The sequence below is a fragment of the Molossus molossus genome, unplaced genomic scaffold (genome assembly GCF_014108415.1).
Source record: "Molossus molossus isolate mMolMol1 unplaced genomic scaffold, mMolMol1.p scaffold_m16_p_9, whole genome shotgun sequence".
In the NCBI taxonomy this organism is placed as follows: domain Eukaryota; kingdom Metazoa; phylum Chordata; class Mammalia; order Chiroptera; family Molossidae; genus Molossus; species Molossus molossus.
In genome coordinates this window covers 66,203,521-66,224,767 of record NW_023425403.1, presented here as the reverse complement: position 1 = coordinate 66,224,767, position 21,247 = coordinate 66,203,521, and the positions used below count along the sequence as shown (strand labels likewise).

The 21,247-nt window shown below is 40.1% G+C and overlaps 1 protein-coding gene across 1 annotated transcript in view; it reads right to left on the bottom strand.

The window, feature by feature from the left end:
* Positions 1-21,247, bottom strand: part of KLF12 (Kruppel like factor 12) — a 301,579-nt gene that overhangs the window by 225,183 nt on the left and 55,149 nt on the right. The window lies entirely within an intron of this gene.

Below are 21,247 nucleotides of genomic sequence, written 5' to 3'. Positions count from 1 at the left end.
ATTATCCAACAAGGACTTATTTCCTACCACCTGATCCTGAGTTTGGCTAGACACTGGGTTTCTCCTGCCAGAACCTCAGAATCGTTAAGGGAACCCTAATTGCTGTTGAGGTTTTCCACTGATGGGCTCTAAACCCTACTCCTATTAGACTCTTTAACGCTGCTTGATTTACTCTTAATTCCTGTTTTGAGTTGTGCTGCCAAAGTCCTGAAGATCTGAAACACGCCATCACCTCGATTTGACTATTCTGAAAACCGATTCGATTCTGGAGAACACCTGCCAAATGCCACAAACTAACTAGTGTCCTATAATAAAATTACTGGTGGTGACTCATAGAGCAGGTCTTCCTCTGCGTTTCTGAGAGCCAATGCAAGTCTTCACAACTGACCCAGGAGTGCAGCCAGGTTGAAGGAGGTGGCCCCGGATACCTCCAAGGTGACAGAGGACTCAGAGATTAAGTTCTGGTGTTTCTTCAAGAATTCTAATGCAGAAGTTCCTAACTAAGAAGCAACCCAAGAATTACTATGAAAAATTCCAGACTTGTTGTCCACCAACAGGATCAATACCCCAGAACATTTTTTGACCCAGTGACAGTTTTAACTGCTAGACCTAACACTGACTACACCACAGTGCCTCATGGGTATGACCTCTCTAGTCAGAACATCTGCAACCTGCATTTCCTCTGTTGACCCTGCTTGTCTTGATACAGAGAAGACAGCTTTCTCTCTCCTAATCCTAAATCATGAACAGTCACTAAACAACTAAATGAACCTATTTTCTAAAAAACCATAACTTTTCTAAACATTTAAAATTCCCTCAACAAGTGAAAATTGGCTGCATTACTTTGCAGTTTGCCCTGATGTGTCAAATGATGCTGTTCATTTTATTACTGCATTCTCCTCAGCTTCAATCTCTAACTACGTTATTAACATAATACACCATGCTGTCAGGAGTGAACCCTTAACATTCCATTTGAATGCATCCAGAATTCGGGGTTTTGCAATTAATACACCATGAAAAGCAAAATAACTCCCGAAAGATTTGCAATGTGGAAAAACAGATGACATCATCCTTCACACAAGGCATGTTCTGGTACATCAGGGCTGCCTCCAATGGACTTGAAAACAGCTTTAGAGTCTATACCCTTACCAGAGAGACATCCAAGCTGATGGCCACTATCAGCTCCTTCCCTCCTACAAATCTCTCTCCCTTAACTGTCCTCCACAGGTGAAAAGGAAAGCTGTCCAGCCGGCAACAGCGTTTCGCCCAGACCCACCGCGGACTCCCTGTCAGGACACACCCCCTCCTAGCAGGGCCTCCCTGGTGGCATTGTCCTCCTTCCAATTCAGAAAAACAGTAAAGTAGTTTGAAAAGCTGTTTCTAAACAGAATAGCATTGTCAATACTGTGAACAGAATTTGATGTTTGTGTATAAAAATTTATGCCTAAAATAACAGTATATATGTATAAATTATATGAATATACATACATACCAATACATACACAAATCTGTTTTAATTTTTTTAATCCTCACGTGAAGATGTTTTTGTTTTCAATTGATTTTTCAAAAGAGAAAGGGAGAGAGAGAGAAACACTGATGTGAGAGAGAAACAGCGATTGGTTGTCTCCCACACGCTCCCCGACCAAGGATCGAACCCGCAACCTGCGTACATGCCCTGACTGGGAATTGAACCCGCCACCTTTTGGTGCACAGGTTGTCTCTCCAACCAAATGAACCACACCAGCCAGGGCCACATATCTCTGTTTTCTGTTTATATGCACAAAGTTATATATGTATAGATCTATAACACATACATTTAAATATGTATAACTACATATATGTAGTGTGAGTATATGTGTGTGTGTGTACACACTTATTTTTTAAAATACAAAGTAATCTAAGTGGAAGTGAGCTGCCTTATGGGTCAGGTGTAATAATGTCTCACAAGGAAATTTCAGTCCATTATTCAATAAATAATTTAGATAAATCTCTCAAACAAAACAAAATTAAATGTGATTATAATACACAAACTTCTAAAATGCCCTTACCCCCAATTTCAAAATCTGAAACACTTGGCAGATCTATCCCTCCCCGTCCACCAAAGTTTTAAAATCTCTACTAAACTTGCCAAAGATATTTTTGGCTCTTCTGCTCAACCTCCCTGCCCCGGTCCCTGCACACTCTTTCAAAATCAGCCCTTCTCACACTCAGCAGCAGTTCTCCACCCTCGCCAGAATGAAGCCGACTTCCCTACCTTTCCCCTCGTCCCAGCACCAGCTTCTGCTGAACAGAGGCTCACAACAGAGGCAGCAGGCAGGAAGGAGCAGCTATTCCAGGGATTACGCTTAGATGGCATTGTATTATCTGTGTCCAGTGGGAAGAATATTCCTGAGTCTTGGTGTCAGATGGACACACAGTCTGAGACTCAATTGCTTTGAATGAAAATGTTGCCAGTAGAATCAAATGGAATCACATATGTTAAAAGACTACCACAAATATCTGTTAATAAACACAGGTGTCTCCCCTACCCTGTCAATCAATAGTATCTTAACATAAACTCACGTCTTTTGACCTGGTAAGTTTTAAAGTAACTCAATTATTTTAAAAGTACCTCTCTCAGTGACTTGATAACAAAGTATGGAAAATGCACGCAGTAAGATTCCTGGATAGCGTGTCTTTTAAAGGTATCTTGGTTGGCTTCTATACTCTACTCTCGGGAGGAAGTATCCTCTGGATTTGTTAAGAATCAATTCTAGAAGTTGCTAAAAAAACAAACAAACAAAAACCCTTCAGAGTCTGTGGACTTCATATTATGTGTTTGCAGGGCCAATAATTAGAATTACGTTTTTTTTCTAATTAAATGTATTTATTGGGGTGACACCGGTTAATAATATTACATAGGTTTCAAGTATACATATCGATATCATATATGGCCTGTGTATTCCACTGTGTATTCACCACCCAAAGTGAAACCATCTTTCATCATCAGATATTTGCCCCTCCCCAGAATTATGTTTTTAGCTGCACAAAATCTTTTTTTTCATAGAGATGTTGCATGCTTTGAGAAGTACACAGAATCTGAGGAATTTCTACTGTTGTAAGAAGTTGTTATTTTTTTTATACTGAGTTTCCATTTAACTGAATGAACTTATCACCTAGTTTCAGTTAAACTGCTTTCCATTTATACTGATATAACCTTCAAGGAGTAAAACCTTCATATTCTGTATGCATCAAAAATTACTTTATTCTTTTTGCCTTAGTTGTAAACATTTCACAAAAGTACTGAGAGTTAAAGTTGTTTGCTTTTTCTTTCCTTTCCCCCTTCAACGTGTATGTTGGAAATCCTACAGAAATCCTGGTGTCATAAATAAACCTTTTGTGTATTTCAAAAGATGAGCTTAACATCTCTGTGTCCAAAGAAAAGAACCCGCAAAATCCAGAAGCTAGCCTATTATAAAAAAGTTTTGAGATATGTGATTAACAAAGGCTTTGCCAGGTTTTTCCTCAATGATTCTAATTTCCTAAAAAATCCAAACAATAGAAATACTGTTCTCACCTCGAGATAATTTCAGCCAGATACTAACACCAGTGATAAAAATTATAAATGATCGTGCTGTTTTGCCATCAAAGTAAACAGTTCACAGTTGTCCTATTATCTCCAGAGTTTTTATAAGTAAGGTTCGTCGCTAAACAAAAAGTCACTTGCCAGGTATAAAAAGAAAAAGTAAAATAGAGAATTAAGTTAATATTATTTCTATTTTAGAAAACTGGATTTAAAACTATCATTTTCTCAGTAGTTCCGACAGAAGCATATTTTTAAAAACCACCATTATTTAAATATTAAAATCAATATTATTCTCCTTTCCTTTAGCCAGACCTTTCTCTCCATATTTATAAGACAATTCTTTTTCCATTTAAAAATAATGAAATGTCACCTAAGCCCTGGCTGGTTTGGCTCAGTGGTTAAAGTGTCGGCCTGCGGTCCAGAGAGACCCGGGTTCGGTTCCCGCTAAGGGCATGTACCTCGGTTGCAGTTTGTCCCCGGCCCTGGTTGGGTCGTGCGGGTGGCAACCACTCGATGTGTCCCTTTCACATAGATGTTTCTCTCTCTCGTCCTCTCTCTCCCTCCCACTCTATCTAAACAAAAAATGGAAAAATGTCCTCAGGTAAGGATTAAAAAAAAATGTTACTCACTGGAGTATTTGTCTTGATTCTTACGTTAACATTGAACTTTTACATATATCCACTCCTCTCTGACTTCTAAGGAGTGACAAAGGCAGAGAAACGGCACAGCCAATGAGAAACGAGAGACATGTTAGGAAAACAAGAGGGACAGTGAGAGAGGAAAACAGTGTGACATGGGTCTTGGAAGATTTTATTAAATTTGCTCATGTATTGTTTTGCTCAGGGCAGAGAGATGCAATCCATCTTTTCTTACAGCCGGAGAAAGGTGGACTCTTCAGACCATCCCTGCCGGAGGTGACAGACTGGGATTCTGTGTAGCAACATCTTGACATTATGTCGCAGGAACATAAACACAGCATCTCAGATTTCTAGTCAGACTGAATACATTAAAAAATAATAATAAACATTTGTGCCCGGCCAGTGTGGCTCAGTGGTTGAGGATAAAAAATAAACATTTGTTAAGTACCTACTTTATACATTAGTCACAGATACTGTGCAGACTTCAGCTCACCCAAAAGGCCTCTGTTCAAACTTTTAAAAAAAGAGACACCTCTTCAGGTGAGTAATTGGAAAAATTACCCCAGAAAAAACCCTGTGCTGGTGCTCCTGATGGGCCAGCAGAGCAGAGTGAAGATGAACCCATGCTCCCCTCTGCAGGGTGACTTTCTGTGTCCTCACCCACCTGCTGCCAGGCTTTCGGAGGGGAATCAATCCAACACCACGGTTTCACTCCAATAGCGAGTCTCATTCTGTACAAGAGATGTGGAATCTTCGGAGACATCATTTAAATGCCATTTTTCATGCTTCCTCTTCTAAGTTATGGCACTTATACCATCAATATTTTAAACAGTTCAAGTATTTTTTAACTTCTAAGTGAGTCATTCACGCTCTGAGCAGAGAAGAGGTAAAATAAAATGTCAATGACTGAAATGTGAACTACTTCTTCAAAGAGAGAGTTAAGTACATTTCCCCCGATTCAATGGTAATGTAATTGGCTGAGAACTTGAAATACAATGCTGCACCTGACAACGGGAACTCAGTGGGCTCCACAGCATTCAAAGGCTGCCGGAGAAAGGGGCCCAGCACTCTCAGGATCACACTGACTTCACTTCTTGCACAATTCCCTCACACCGCTCACTGAGATTTTTTAAAGACATTATTTGTGCCATTCAGAGTTTACATGCATCTACTAATCAGTTCAGGTGCTAAAAATTCCTAAGGTGTCTCCAGACTGCAGCGCCCGCTGACTCCTCCAACAAGCCCCAGCACGTCCGCCAGGACGGGCTTCCCAGAGTGCCTTGGCAGCCATGTGCTCCCTTCCCTCATCCCACTCCGTGACTTAGATGGCAGCACCTTCGAAGCCACAGCCACAGGAACCCTAACGAGCCAGAGCCCGTATTACCTCACTCTGGACCAGCAGTTCTCCAACATGCTGTAGGCATGGGAATGACAGGGAATTTGCTGAACACACAGGTTGCGCTTCCTAGGCCCAGAGATTCTGATGTGGTAGGTCTGGCGCAGGAACCCAAGAGACTTTGCAGCCACGGTCAGCAGACCACACTTGGAAATCTGCTGCTTTCCATTCCCCAGGTCCCCAGGTCCTGAGATGGACGTCTCCTCCCACCAGTTCAACTTGGCTCACAGTATGGCCATCAATGTCGTGGAAGAACGCCTGCATTCTCCAGCCATCCCTTAGAAACAATTATCAAATCACATCACACTTAAGTCAGAACTTAACTACTCAACTTTCCAGTGTGGAAAAGGGTGGTCACAAAACTGTTGTATTCCACCTACTCACTGAATCGATGCAAACATCAAATTATAATGCACAAGAAAGCTCTGACACATGCCCAGGATATTCACAGATGGACACTGGAACTCAGGCATAGCATGGCCAGCCCTTCAAAGAGTAAAGTGCATCAGTATATAACAAAGTGTAATATCCAAAAATTTGAATTACACACATAAAGCCACATTTTCAGGGTTCTCCCATGTCTATCTGTTCAATGTCCCTCCCTTTCAGTTTTTTACTTTTGTTTTTTTTTTTCTTTATTGATTTTTTTTTTAAAGAGAGAGGAAGGGAGAGGGAGAGAGAGATAGAAACATCCATGAGAGAGAACATCGATTAGCCGCCTCCTGCATGCCCCCCGCTGGGGATCGGGTCCACATCTTGGGCATGTGCCCTGACCAGGAATCAAACCGGCAACCTCTTGGTGCATGGGTCGATGCTCAACCACTGAGCCACATCAGCCAGGCTTTTTATTTTTTCATTGGGTTTATTTAAGGAAAAGGGACTAGGGGGTAAGACAAGGGCTGCACGTCACCGAGCCGTGAGCCATGGGGTATTGGGTCCATGATGGCTGTCTTTTTCCTTTACATCACCAAATACATCAATACTGGGAACTATAAAGGTGTTGTAGACAGATAACTTATTTTGCAAAACTAATCAGACTACATCATTCTAACTAATGAAAGACAGAATAAATGGTTTGGCTTTAAGCTCATGTGGTTTCTCTGCTTGAATTACCCAAATAATTGTAGCTATGCAGAGTCAGGCTATATTCACTGCAGATCTACAGTGCGTACTACGCGCCTTCAGGAAAACGGAGAGTCTTGAGAACCACAATCACACCGTTTTAATACTCTGACTGAGGAACATGACAGAGCAGCACTCATACAACTCCCGAGGCCCACAGAAAGAAGGGGCCCAAAGCAATGCCATGGGTTATTCCCACAGAGTTACACGAACTGGAATGAAATCACATTACATAAGTGAAATGGCATAAAGAATCTGAAAGGGCGTGAAGCATGAAACTCAATTGTCTAACCACTTACACAGTGTTCATGTAAACAAATATCAATAATTCCAAATGTATCTAAATAAATGCTGGAACGGCGGAACGGGCTGGACAATTCAGTACTGCAGCAAGATTTGGGGACCAACCCACTGAGGAAGTGAGGAAGGGAAGAAGAGAGAGCTGTCATATTACAACCAACCAAGTTCTACTGTCCAAAGGAAAGGTTTTTCATTTATTTTGAAAAATCTGCTCTCAGATGGCAGCCAGTTCAACACTAAGCCCCATTCCCACCAATGTTTTTCCACATTGTCTCCATCTACCCCCAAATGTCCTCTTTACATCTCCTCTCCAAACGAATACAGCAAGCTCGGTTCCACCTGCGTCTCCATCAAGGCCAGAACTTCCTTGTACCAACACTGATACATGATGACCTGTGGAATCGTGTCTGTCCACAACTCTACTGAAAATCCTAACCTGTAAACATATTGGCTCTTGAAATATGTGGGCAGTTCAAGTGTTAGAATCCTTGGGTTATAATCCCACAACTGCTACTTAGTATCTTTAGGATTTATAATAAGTGGTTTATTATAGTTTGTAATAAGTGACTGCATCATTATGTTTGTGATTTTTCATGTAAAAAATAGTGATCACAACACTCTATTTCGCTTGCTCACTGAATTTATGCAAACATCAAAAGAGAACATACAATAAAGTACTCGGAAATAGGCAAAGGATGCAAAGGAGTATTGCCACCATAAGTTTTCTTCAGAATACAGACTCTGAAGAAGCCAGCAGTACATTTCCAATACCAAGAAAAAGCAAGGCTAGATTAACCAAGTTAGATTCGTCGAAGCAAAAGACAACATTGTTTCAATAAATCTTTTTCAGAAAAAAAGTAATACAAATATATGAGAATTATTCTTCAAGACCTGTAAAAATCTAGTTCTAGCCTTTGTTCAATGGCAACTTAGTATTGCAGAAAACCATCACTTTTTGAAGTTCAAACACAGCTGGTTCTGATACTTAGAAGCTGTGTGATCTTGGAGAAGTTACTTAACCATTGTTAATTGCAACTGTCCTCATGGTGAAGTAGAGATGATCACTACAGGAGTACCAGGAGTGTTAGATGAAATGATACTGAGAACCAGGCATGTAGAAGTGTCCATAAATGGTATACTCCATGACTATTTTTATTGAGAAATTTAACATTAGGATCATCTTCCGAATATACTGTGAGGTTCCTATAAGTCAGGATATTGCTTATCTTGATTCCTAACAACCTACACCATAAATTACTATTTGAGACTAAATTAACAAGTAAATGTGCTTGAAATCAAGCTGAGAGTTAATACACATAATGCAATTTGAGCTCAAGTAAGTGTTAAATTGGGTGGGTAGTGATTATATATAGATTCAATAAAAGTGCAAGGAAGAGAGAGATCAATGAGAATATTTTATAGATGAGTGATTTTTGTCTTGGGAATCGGAGTATAACCATGACCGAAATAAACTACAGGAAGAGAGAGGATATTAGGTTGAAGCAACAGCCAACAACTAATAAATATTATATATATATATATATATATATATATATATATATATATATATATAATATATATATTAACTCCTTTATCTTCCTAGAAACTTCATGAGGTAGGCACTATTATAATCCCCTTTTTACAAATGAAGAAACTGAGACAGAGAGAGATGAAGCAGCTATCTCAGGTCACAGAAAACATGTTGGAGTCAGGACATAAATACAAGCAGTCTAGCTCCGGGTTCACATGCTTAACCACAGAGAGTCATCAAGGTAAGTTTGAATATACTTAAGCAGGAAAGTGAGTATACATCATTGTATTAGTTGTAAACAACAGAATCATCTCAGTAGTTTAAGTGGAGATTTTATATCATTCTTCCCCCCAAACCCAGAAATTCCCAATACTGCATTTAACCAAAGAGCAGTCTTTTGATGAGCAGGTAGCCTTGCACTGCTACCTTTTCATCCCTCTGGTGCTTAATGCCAATGACTGACAATAAGTCCATATCCTAGCTGCAAGAGAGTCTAGAAACTGTAGGGTTCTGTTTGTTTGTTTGATATTTGTAAAGATTCCATCTACAAGGGATTGGAATTACAAGGTTATAAAAGATGTCAGGCAATGAGAAAGGCCACTACACGCACAGGTAGGCTGAGGAGGTTGGGTGAATACTGTCAGCTATATAAAGTAGGGTCAGATCATGTAGGTACAACTTAACCTCATTTGAAAACAATCTATTCTAACAAAAGCCATAGGTCTCTTATAATACTAAGACATTTTCAAGAGTAATGATAATAATTCCTGTAATTCAAAAACTAGGAATATCAATTACTTAGTGACTTTCCCCCACAACTATTTCAACGTGTTATAGCATAACCATATGCATCATTTTTCCTATAAGAACAGGCAAAAGATACTAATTTAGGACACTGGCCATATTACACATCACATATTATTTTGCCTCTTATACTTCTCTCATACTTTTGTTGTTGGTGGTGGTGTTAATCCTCACTCGAGGATATTTTTTTCTATTGATTTTTTTTAGAGCATGGAACAGAGGAAGGGATGTGGGGGGAAGAGAGAGAGAGAGAAAGAGAGAGAGGAAGATCGATGTGGGAGAGACACATAGATTGGTTGCCTCCTTCTCGCAACCCAACCAGGGTTGGGGATCAAACCTTCAATGAAGATACATGCCCTCATCCAGTAATTGGAGCAGTAACCCTTTGGTGCACGGGCTGACAACTCTAACCACTGAGCCACATCGGCCAGAGCACTCATACTTTTTATAAAGATCATTTTCCTAGAAGATAAAAAGTTTGAATGGTGGCAATAAACTTTATCTTTGTGGTCACAAAAATGTGAAATAAAAAAAAATTTTTGAATGTTTCTAGTTCTGGCCGGTTTGGCTCAGCGGTTAAAGTGTCGGCCTGCGGTCCTGAGAGACCCGGGTTCGGTTCCCGCTAAGGGCGCGTACCTCGGTGGCAGTTTGTCCCCGGCTCTGGTCAGTCGTGTGGGTGGCAGCCACTCGATGTGTCCCTTTCACATCGATGTTTCTCTCTCTCTCTCTCTCTCTCTCTCTCTCTCTGTTCCTCTCTCTCCCTCCCACTCTACCTGAACAAAAAATGGAAAAATGTCCTCGGGTGAGGATTAAAAAAAAATAAAAATAAAAAAAAAGAATGTTTCTAGTTCTTTACGTTTAAGGGAAACTTGCTACACATGATGAAATACAGCATTTCTAAGTCCAAGAATACAGAACTAAAGGCACATTTTTTAATGTGAATTATCAGTAAAGCAGTTATATAACAACACAACATCAATATATACTATTTCTACTGTGCAAACTAGATTGACAGCATCATTTTAAAATTGATAATGGAATTATGGAACAGCATAATCTTGGAGCATCATTTATGTTAAACCTTTCTTCAAGATCTATGTGAATAACCGGACATGTATTATAACTTATACATCATATTTTATATCATGAAATAAGGAAAATTCAGATTAACAATAACAATTAAAAGAGCAGGTGCTTATAGTGATCACTTAATACATAGCATACTATGCTAAGCATTATGTATATAATATATTCTACCTGAATTCTATACCCTTAACTATACCTGAATTTAAATATAGGAAAGTATTTCACATCTGTCTCAAAACATTTCTGTAGTTTAAAAACACTGCATAAAAATTCGAATATACCCCAAGAATAATAATCCCAAAGGGATAAAGGCGAAATCTGTGCTTGTATGTATTTATGGAATGCCAATGGAGAAATCAGAAGCCACGGTGGCAAATCAAATCCAGTGGGAGAGAGATGAGAGCATGACAGTGCACAGTCCTGCAATGTGAATGAGGAGAAATAATTTTCTCTTCATTTATTTTATGACTAGTAAAAGAACACACATTAGTGGTTTTGCTATATTGTTGATAGCTATTTGTAGCATATCAATAATGATGATGTTTATGAAAATCATCTTCCTTTGCAAAATAGTTGATTGTAAAAGACTGAAGAAAATTTCAACAAGATTCGTAAGTTTTTTAAAAATTGACTTTTAGAGAGGGAGGGGAAAAAGTGGGGAGAGAGGGAGAGAAAGAGAGAGAGAGAAACACTGATTTGTTGTTCCACTTATGCATTCATAGGTTGTTTCTTATATGTGCTCTGACCAGGGATCTAACCCACAAGCTTGGCATAAGGGGATGATGCTCTAAACAACTGAGCTTGAGCAACCTGGCCAGGGCAAGATTAGAAAGTTTTCAATGGGTACAGTATTGACTGGGGGAAATATACAGATGATCTTGTATATGAGGAAGTCATACATTCGGGCCTGAAAATGATGCCCAGACACGCCCTAAAATGTGCCAGTAGCCACAGCATTGTTCATAGAAAATACTTCACCACTTCATTTGTGTTAGTAAATAATATAATATATTGATGATTCATTTTTAAATGGTCTAAATATTCATCTTTCTATGAAACAAAACTTAAAGAGAACCAGGAGACTTGTTCTGCTACCTTGTTATAACTGACTTAGCCAAGGGAGGTTTTAAACCCACAGTTGCACTCATTTAAGTCGAAAATTAAAAAGAGTATAAATGAAGTTTTTTAAAAAAAAATCTTAGAAAAGGACATTCTTTACCTTACTTTTAAGGAATAAGATGGTCTTATTTAGCAGACACGAGCTTTAAGACTGAATAATCTCAATCATCATCTTCATTGCTTTATTGAAAGAGATGTAATGAACAAACTGAATTACCAAGCAAAACAGAAATAGACTCATAGATAGAGAGCAGACAAACAGCTCTGGGGCGGGGGGCTGGGGAGTAGGATGGGGTGAGGGAAGGTTGAAGAGATTGAGCAAAAGAGAAAAAAACCACATGGACATGGAGGACGGTGCGGTGGTTGCAAGGTGGGGAGGGATGGAGGTGGAAGAAGGCATAGAGAGGATAAATGGGGATGGAAGAAATAAAATAAAATTAAATTAAATTAAAGAAAAATATATAATTACAAGACCATGGCAATGAAATTAGAGCTTGAGAATTGGAAACGGACGTGATCCTGGGAACTATGAGTCATCCGAACATCAGAGTTCATTTTCAATGAATTTCTTTACTAAGAAAATCTGACAATGCTTCTTTACGACAAGAAAAAGAACTGACCGGCGGACCAGAGGCAGGATTCATTTTGTCCACAGGCCGCAGAAATGACCACTCTGTAAAATGTTAAATTAATCAAGTTTGCCGCCAGGTTGAATGTGCCTTCGTAACAAAGTATTTTGTAAATTTTCCTCATGATAACTCTGATACAATTTGCAAAGCAATTGAAAAAAAAGCAATTGTTGGCATCTTTATGTTGTTACATTTTCAGGAAATTCTAGGATCTCCAAATACTATGACAGAAGACAGAGAAGTTTTCTAGAAGGTGGACCCAATGTGTGGTGATCAACTCTGCTCAACTTGTTGATTTCTGAAATTGATAGACTCACAGTAAAATAAAATTTTGTCTATGTGACAACCAGGGAATACTTTTGCACATTTAAACCTATTTTTTAAACCTATTTGTTTTATTAAACAAACATATCTTATGTAGTAATTTTTTTAAAAATCCTATGCAGCTAAATAAAAGAGATTTTAAGGGTTGTTACTGCAGGCTATTAGCAGCAGGCCACGGCCCCTGAACCTCTGCAGGTAAATTTGCATTTACTGGAATACTGAGCTAAAACTTTTCATAATATCTGCTTAAATCCTTCTTAAACATTAAAAGTTTAGTGGGCCTGGCCAGTGTAGCTCAGTGGTTGAGCATTGACCCATGCACCAAGAAGTCACTGGTTCGATTCCCGGTCAGGGCACATGCCCAGATGGTGGGTCTGATCCCCAGCGGGGGGCATGCAGGAGGCAGCCAATTGATGTTCTCTCTCATTGATGTTTCCCTCTCTCTCTCTCCCTTTCTCTTCCTCTCTCTCTCTCTCTAAAAAAAAAAAAGTGTAGTTGGAATCATTTGATATGAGATCATTTCCAGTGTGATCATTAGTTACAATAACTATCATAATTGAGAGGCAAAGAAAGTCACTCAGTCACAACTGCAATAAAGAAAAGATTCTGATTCCCGTTGGACTCCTGCTCTGTCCCTGTTACTGACTGGTGGTGTGATCTTGGACACACAATTTCTCGGTGATTGTGTTTACTAATGAAGATGATATTAATCACCTCAAGGGTGTATTAAAGTACAAAAGCACTCAGGACTGTTACGTCCTCTTAATAAACCGACCCCCTTATCACTAGGAAATGTTCCATTTTATCTCTGGATGGATTTCTTTCTTCCGAAGTCTGTTTTGTCTACTGTTAACACAAGCACCACAATTTTGTTTTATTGTTATTTAGTGTACACATGATATATCTTTTTCTATCTTTCTACTTTCTTTTGTTTAAAAGAATGTTTATTATAGATTTATTATGTTCCTTCAAGAAAATATTCTAAACTATTAGCAGCTTTTATTATAAAATAATGTGATCATGTCTTTTACTTTTTCTATTTGATAGGTTTTCAAAAATATATTTGAAAATTTTAATAATAGTAATTTTGTCAGATATAAGAATTCTAATTTCTGATCTCGATAAGAATAGGCCTTGAGCACAGGCAGTCAATAGGATAGGGATGAGCCAACACAATTAACCACACCTTTCATATAAAACTTCTTCCTCCAGTTAGAAGGGTCTTGTCAAAGCCAACATTCATTTAAGTACTGACTGTACAAGTAAAAATTTAAGACACATGGTTGCTGCAATAACAAGCAGGATTTTTTTTTTTTTAAATCCTCACCAGAGGATATTTTTCCATTTATATTCAGAGAGAGTGGGAGGGAGGGAGAGAGAGGAAGAGAGAAGGGAGAAAGGGAAAGGGAAAGAGAGACACACACACAGAGAGAGAGAGAGAGAGAGAGAGAGAGAGAGAGAAACATCGATGTGAGAGACACATCAATTGGTTGCTTCCCACATGACCCCGACCAGGGCCAGGAAATGAACCGCAACAGAGGTACGTGCCCTTGACCATAACTGAACCCGCGACTCTTTGGTCCTCAGGCTGACGCGCTAACCGCTGAGCCAAACTGGCCAGGGCACAAGCAGGGTTTTTTAAAAGTTACTTCTCCTCTGAACTACGTAAAGCAATTTCTACTAAAGTCCTCCTTTAGCAATCCATACTAGCTCTCTAGTACAGTTTATAAATCATCAGTTTCCTGGTTTTCTTTTTTAAAATTGTAGTAATGAGCACATCATTATAAAATTTTCTCTCTTAACCCTTTTATATGGGCAGTTCAGTAGTGTTGACTATATTCACAATTGCTAGACTTTTTCATCTTACAAAACTGAAACTCTATACCCCACAGAACTCCCCAGTTCCCCCTTCACCCAACCCTTAACAACTACTATTCTGTTTTCTGTGTCACGATTTTGACTATTGATTCTATCCCCTTCACTTTTAACCTATCTGTATTTGTATGTTTAAAGGGAGTTTCTGACAGCATAGAATTTGGTCTTGCTTTTATTTCCAATCTGACAATCTGTCTCTCAATTGAAGTGCTTAAACCATTTGCATTTCACATAATTATTAACATATTGTGTTTAAATGTACCATCTTGCTATATTTTCTGTTTCTCCTATCTGGTCTTTCTTCATTTTTCCTTCCTTCCTTTAAATAAAATCTAGTATTTTAAAATATATTTCCAGTTCACCTGCATCATTGGTTTCTTAACTATATCTGGTTGTTTTATTTTGTGCATGGTTGCGCTAGGATTGACAATATATACCTTTAACTTAACACAGTCTACTTTCAATCAATACCATACCACTTCACATATACAACAGTATATTGCATCCATTCTCCCGGCTCTGCTTCTGTTGTTACTTGTGTCATTCAATACATGTTAAAAATTCCATAATACATGTTATTATGTTTGCTTTAAGCAATTTTCTCAAAATTTATATTTGCCTAGATACTTATCATTTTGAGTGGTCCTCATTTCCTTTGAAGATGTAAATTTTTATTTAGTGTCTTTCTTCTTCTACCCAAGGAAGTTCCGTCCTGAGCGGTGTCTATGCCAAGTCTGATCCCTGACCCTCGTACGGCAGGTGCACCCACCTTCTCCCCAGGCTGCACTGAAGTCTACTCTGCGCTCCTTGTTTTCAGCAATTTGACTGATATGCTTTGATGTGGTCTCTGCTGTTTGAGCTTCATTAAACATCTTGGATGTGTGGGTTTATAGTTTCCGTCATCTTTAGATAATGTCCAGCCATGATTTATTCAAATATTTTCTCTGACTCCCCCAGTACCTGAGCACCAATAGTACCTGTATCTGGCAACGAGACAAAGGTGGCTGAGGCCGTCATGTTTTCAGTTCTTTCTCTCTCTCTGATCAATCCGACCTGGCAGACACTGTGACTTCGACATGACTGAGGGCTAGATCCCGCTGTCTTCCTGCAGAGGAATGGATTTCATTCCGGCACAATTACATAACTTGCAGATCAGTTTGATCCTTTCAAACTGATCAAACTGAGAGGGTTGCTTCTCAGGCCTGTCACGGCAAGGGCCAGGCCAGACTCCACCGGGACTAATTCAGCCCCATTACTAAGCTCTGACTCTTTTGAGACCACCACCAAATGCTCCGGGTATGAAGAGGCTTCTCCGCTGTGGTTTGAGTGAGCTTTATGTGAGCTCTCAGAAATGTTCAACCTTTTGCATTCCTTGTTATTTCCTTGCCTTCCTCCATACACACACAGATCACTGCACAGCCAAACCCTTAAGGGGACCACTCGAAAGATTACCAGAGCCCCGTCTTATACAGCGCCTTCCTCGCTGTTACTGTTTCCCTTAAAAATTAGTTGCCTTAACCTCTCCAAATTCTGATTTTAACTTAACTCCATGTGACAGCTAGGTCCTCCTTGGCTTCTCCCTCCCTGCTCTGCCTTCGAGCAGTAGTCTGAGGCAATCAGAGTTCCCCCCCTTTTTTTGCCCTACTCCTCAGGATCACAATCCTTAACTGCCTGTTATGCAATATGTAAAAAAACAAAAACAAAAACAAAAAAACCATTCCATATATTTTGTCTAGTGTTCTAGTTGTTTATGATGGGAGGTCAGTTCCCATAGCAGTTAATCCCTTGTGGTCAGAAGCAAAAGTCCTCCACGAGTTAAATAAGATATTTTTGTGAGATACTTTATAAACTGTGAATCACTACATAAATATGAGTGCAAGAAAACCTATCTTGATAGAGAGAAAATACATGGCTCATGGTGCAGATTGATTTTTATTCTACTGCAAAGACTAGTAAATGAAGGAGAACATGATCATGCATAAACTGAAATACTCCGGAAAGGTTAATTTCGCCCAAATCAAAATCCCTGCATTACTTGGCACATGAAATTTCTTTAAGAAGCGTTCCTTTTTACAAAGCACTGACCCTATAAAAATGCAAATATGTAACTCTTGGAAAGAATAGCATTTTATAGTCTCAATTAATGAGACTGCAGTTAGAACTGCTCATTTGTTGGTACAGTGAACCATTACCGCCAGGGGGTCGGGTGTCCGAGCGAAGGTGGGAACGAAGCCGAGAGGAAAGTACATGACTAATGGGAAAGAAGGAGGACAGAATTATCAACTTCACAGCTTCGCCCAGGGCAGGCCCCGAGGGAGAGGATTCGTCTGCCTGCTATATTTCCCCTGGGTACTATCTGTAATTACTATCACAGCTCATTGATTTTCAATTCTTTCTATTAATACATTTATTGGCCATTCTGACATTATTAAAATCAGTCCAACTCTGCTTCTTTAGTGGAGGACATCTCTTCCCTAAAATATGAGTTTTGCAAGTGCAGATTTTTTTCTGCTAAAAAAAAAAAAAGGCCTTCTCATATTAGCAATAACACAGATTCTGCATATGTTTTTCTTTGAAGCCAGATGGTGACATGCAATGATTTCACCACAGATCAAAAGATCTCAAACAGTAGGTCATCAGGGAATACTAAATAATACGCAAATTCTTATGTATAATATAATTCTACCAATTTACTAGCTATGTGGCCCCTTGTTCCACAGTAGGGGAGGTGATAATGAGGCCCTGTTGAAGGGTAACGCAAGTGGCATTTTTATAATGCCGTTTCTTCTCTTCTGATGAAGTCATTAAAGTAACACTGTTCCACTAAGCTTTTACACAGATGTATATGAAATCTTTGCTAAATCAAACACAATGGTTTACTGAGGAACAGAAAAAGTTAGGTGTGTTGTTGTTTTTTTCCCCCTAAAGTGACTGAATTTTCATGGAACTGCCTTAAATAAGTATTTCATAGCACATGTCTAGTTTCAGCAACAAAACTTGTCCCTTTTTTTTTTTTTTTTAAATAAAGTCTAAGGATTGGGGTCTTTTCCAAAATAGTACCTATCTCAAAATCTTCTCATTTCCAGTGTGACCCTGGCTTTCACAATAAAGAGCATCTGAATTAATTGTTATTTATTGAGCCCTGCCTATCTCTAAATTCCTTTTGCTGGGATGAGGAGGAGGAAGAAACAGAAAGTACAAACTCTGCTCTTAAGGAAATTACAGTCGAGTTGACTTAATGGTGCTAGTCAGTTCTGTGTAATACAGAAATGTCCTCATCACCTTGTTACAAATGTCCTGCAGAATGGTTTGCAGAAGTTACCATAAGCTACCTCCAGGGAAAAGAGCATTATTCTCTTTTGCCCCACCTCTAAAGTTAGGGAGCTCAGAGGGATATCTGGTCTGACTGAAGCTATTTTCTGCTAGTAAGCCAGGGAGAACACAAATTAACCTACACCTGTCTGCTGACATACCTGTGCCCTTCTCAGCTACACGGATGAGGCAGAGACATTGGGCTCTCTCACAGACACCGACTGCTTGGAGCACTTAAAATTGACAAAAATCTCCATCTCTCTCTCTCCCACCAGTCTCTATCCACCAGCCCAAGATCAGAGGTGCACCCACCTCTGCAAGGGAAGAGAGACAAAGTAACCAAGGGCTTCCACGCTGCTGTGGTAGGTGGAGGGACTCGGGTCAGCTCCCACCTGGGCAGATTCTCCAGGCCTTAGACAACAGTGAGGGTGACTGAGCAATGCTTCTCATGTCTCCCCTGACAACTCTGCACCTATGATTTTTATTTTATCCTCACCCGAGGACATTTTTCTATTTTTTGTTCAGATAGAGTGGGAGGGAGAGAGAGGAAGAGAGGGAGAGAGAGAAACATTGACGTGAAAGGGACACATCGAGTGGCTGCCACCCACATGACCAACCAGGGCCGGGGACAAACTGCAACCGAGGTACATGCCCTTAGCGGGAACCGAATCCGGGTCTCTCTGGACCGCAGGCCGATGCTCTAACCGCTGAGCCAAACCAGCCAGGGCTGCACCTATGATTTTTTTAAAATATATATACTTTAATTTTGACAGTTCTTCTTACCTTTTTTGAAACAAGTTACTTTCAAGAACTCCTGACATATACAACATTAGGCAGAACAGTTCAATGAGTCACCTGTACCTATCACCCAGCTTTGAGAGTGATGGAGTCATGACCAGTCTTGTCTGTCCCCATCCATTCTTCCCTCCATTTTACTCTGCAGCAAGTCCCAGACATTTAATCATTTCATCTGTAAATATATCAGTAAGTGCTCTTACAGTATATGCACTCGGAACTCTTTTTTTTTTTTTTAAATCCTCACCTGAGGATATTTTTCTATGTATCTTCAGATAGAGTGGAAGGGAGGGAGGGAGGGAGAGAGAGAAACATCGATGTGAGAGGGACACATGGACTGATTGCCTCCCACATGACCCCAACCAGGGCCGGGACAGACCACAACTGAGGTACGTGCCCTTGACTGGAATCGAACCCACGACTCTTCAGTCCATGGGCTGATACTCTAACTGCTGAGCCAAACCAGCCAGGGCTCAAAACTCTTTTTTTTAGAAAACATTGTGGCCAAATGTCATCATCACATGAGAATCTTAAGTCATGTTTAAGTTAATTTTAATTATTGATTTCTGGCTTCATTATTTTATTTTTCACAAGATAAAATCTAATCCGAATTTAAAACATATCTTCAGATATACTTAAATAAACATTCAAATAAAAAATAAGAGCTCCAATTTGAGATTTTCCTTACATCTATTATTTATTTATTTATTTATTTATTTATTTATTTTGTTAATCCTCACCCAAGGATATTTTTCCACTGATTTTTAGATAGAGTGGAATGGAGGGTGGGAGGGAGAGAGAGAGAGAAACATCGATGTAAAAAAAACACTGGAACCTGCAATCCAGGTATGTGCCCTCGATTGGGAATCAAACCTGAAATCCGTCAGTCCGAGGGCTGATGCTCTAACCACTGAGAAAAACTGGCCAGGGCCTTAAATCTATTTTTAAATTATAAATTAATATAGATGTTAAAATCTCTACTACATGCCTTATAAAAATTGCAGTAATAGAAACGGAAACAATGGCGCCCTTTTGATTCCTGGCTTTCTTCACAAGGAGAATCTTCACTCAGCACCCACCCAGGCAGAAGCCGCTGGGAGGGAGGGAGGTGGTCCCCTAACTTCGCAGGCGAGGAGAAACAAGCACACGAAGCCCTGATGTGCCCGGTGCACACGGCTGAGCAACATCTGAACGCAGGTGTGTCTCCCTTGAAAGTCGATGCATTTCCACTTCCACACACAGGTAGCTTCACTGCAGCAGGATTATTATTAAACTCATAATTAGAAATGCTTTCTCTCACTCCCTGTGCCCACCGGAATCACAGGCTGTCAGACGGAACCTGGGAAGGCCTGGCGTCCGCTGTACGGACAAGACCTAGAGGCCGAGATAGGAAGTCGCTTCCCAAAGCCATTCCATCCGTCAGCTCCAGGGCCGGGGACAGAATCACGTTTCCTGTCTCTGAGGCGAAGCCTTTCTCTGCCTTACCTCTGGGTGTAACAGTTCCAGGACTCTTCTACCTGCTTTAGTCCTTTCTTGATAACATGTCACATCCAGCGGCTGGCAGCATTTGGGAAGCTCTTGCAAGGGTGGCACACACACCAAAGGTCACGGAGTCATCCCGACACTCCCTGCCGTGCCCTGAAGTGCATCACAGGGGACCGTGCTACCAACCAGCCTGAAGAACCCTGACGTCCCGTTTCAGGAGGCTGCAGTAACTATCTCCTTAGATATCACAAAACTAAGGATGCAAGAATCAGAGAACAAACAGAAGGGAGGTATACAGAACGGGGTCAATTTGCCAGTATATCTGTCCAGGTCACCTGCATATCTATCCAGGTCACCAGCGTATCTGTACAGGTAACCAACATATCTGTCCAGGTCACCAGCATATCTGTCCAGGTCACCTGCATATCTGTCCAGGTCACCAGCATATCTGTCCAGTTCGCCAGCATATCGATCCAGGTCCCATGGGTACAAGATGAAGATCTCTGCCATTAATAAGAAAGTGTATTTCCAATATTTCCCATTTTTATTTTTATGGTCACAACAACACTATTAGGTAGATGGGCAGGTTTTAACTAGCTACTGACTGGCTTCCTAGTTTTCACCATGCCAGCTGCAATGCCTGGATGAGTTGCATAAAGCAAAGATGACTAAGCAGAGACCATGTGCCAGAAACTACCAGAAAAATATAAGAAATAGTTCTTGCCCTCTAAGTGCTTACAGTCTGATCGAAGAAACATGACCACATATAAAAGGAGAGCGGCTAACCTAGGCCTGTTTCCAGTCTTTCTTTAAGCTTTCAAACATGCTAATAAGGTCCCGAATTCCTTGGATAGGTGGGGGATACACAAAGACTACATAGTAGCAAAAGACCAAAGGGACTATTTATAGCAAGAAGAAGAAAACAACACATGCCTTCAGGCTACAAGGAAGCATGAGGTCCATGTAAAGTAGCAATTCTTTGTTATTGCTGCAATTTTTATCAATTTATTTTTGTTACAAATGTCCCCCGCCCCAGACACCTTCCTCCCAATCCCACCCCCAATCCCGCCCCCAGAATCGTTGTCTATGTCCATTGGTTATACATGCACATAAATTCTTCGGTTCATCTCATCCCTCCCTTCCCCCGCCCCCTCTTCTTTACAACGCTGCCTGCAGCCTGAACCACAGACTAACTTTTCTTGCCTGAAAGACTGAGGAGGAGGATGTCCATGTCTTATAAAATGAGTCTCAAAACTAGGATTTCCA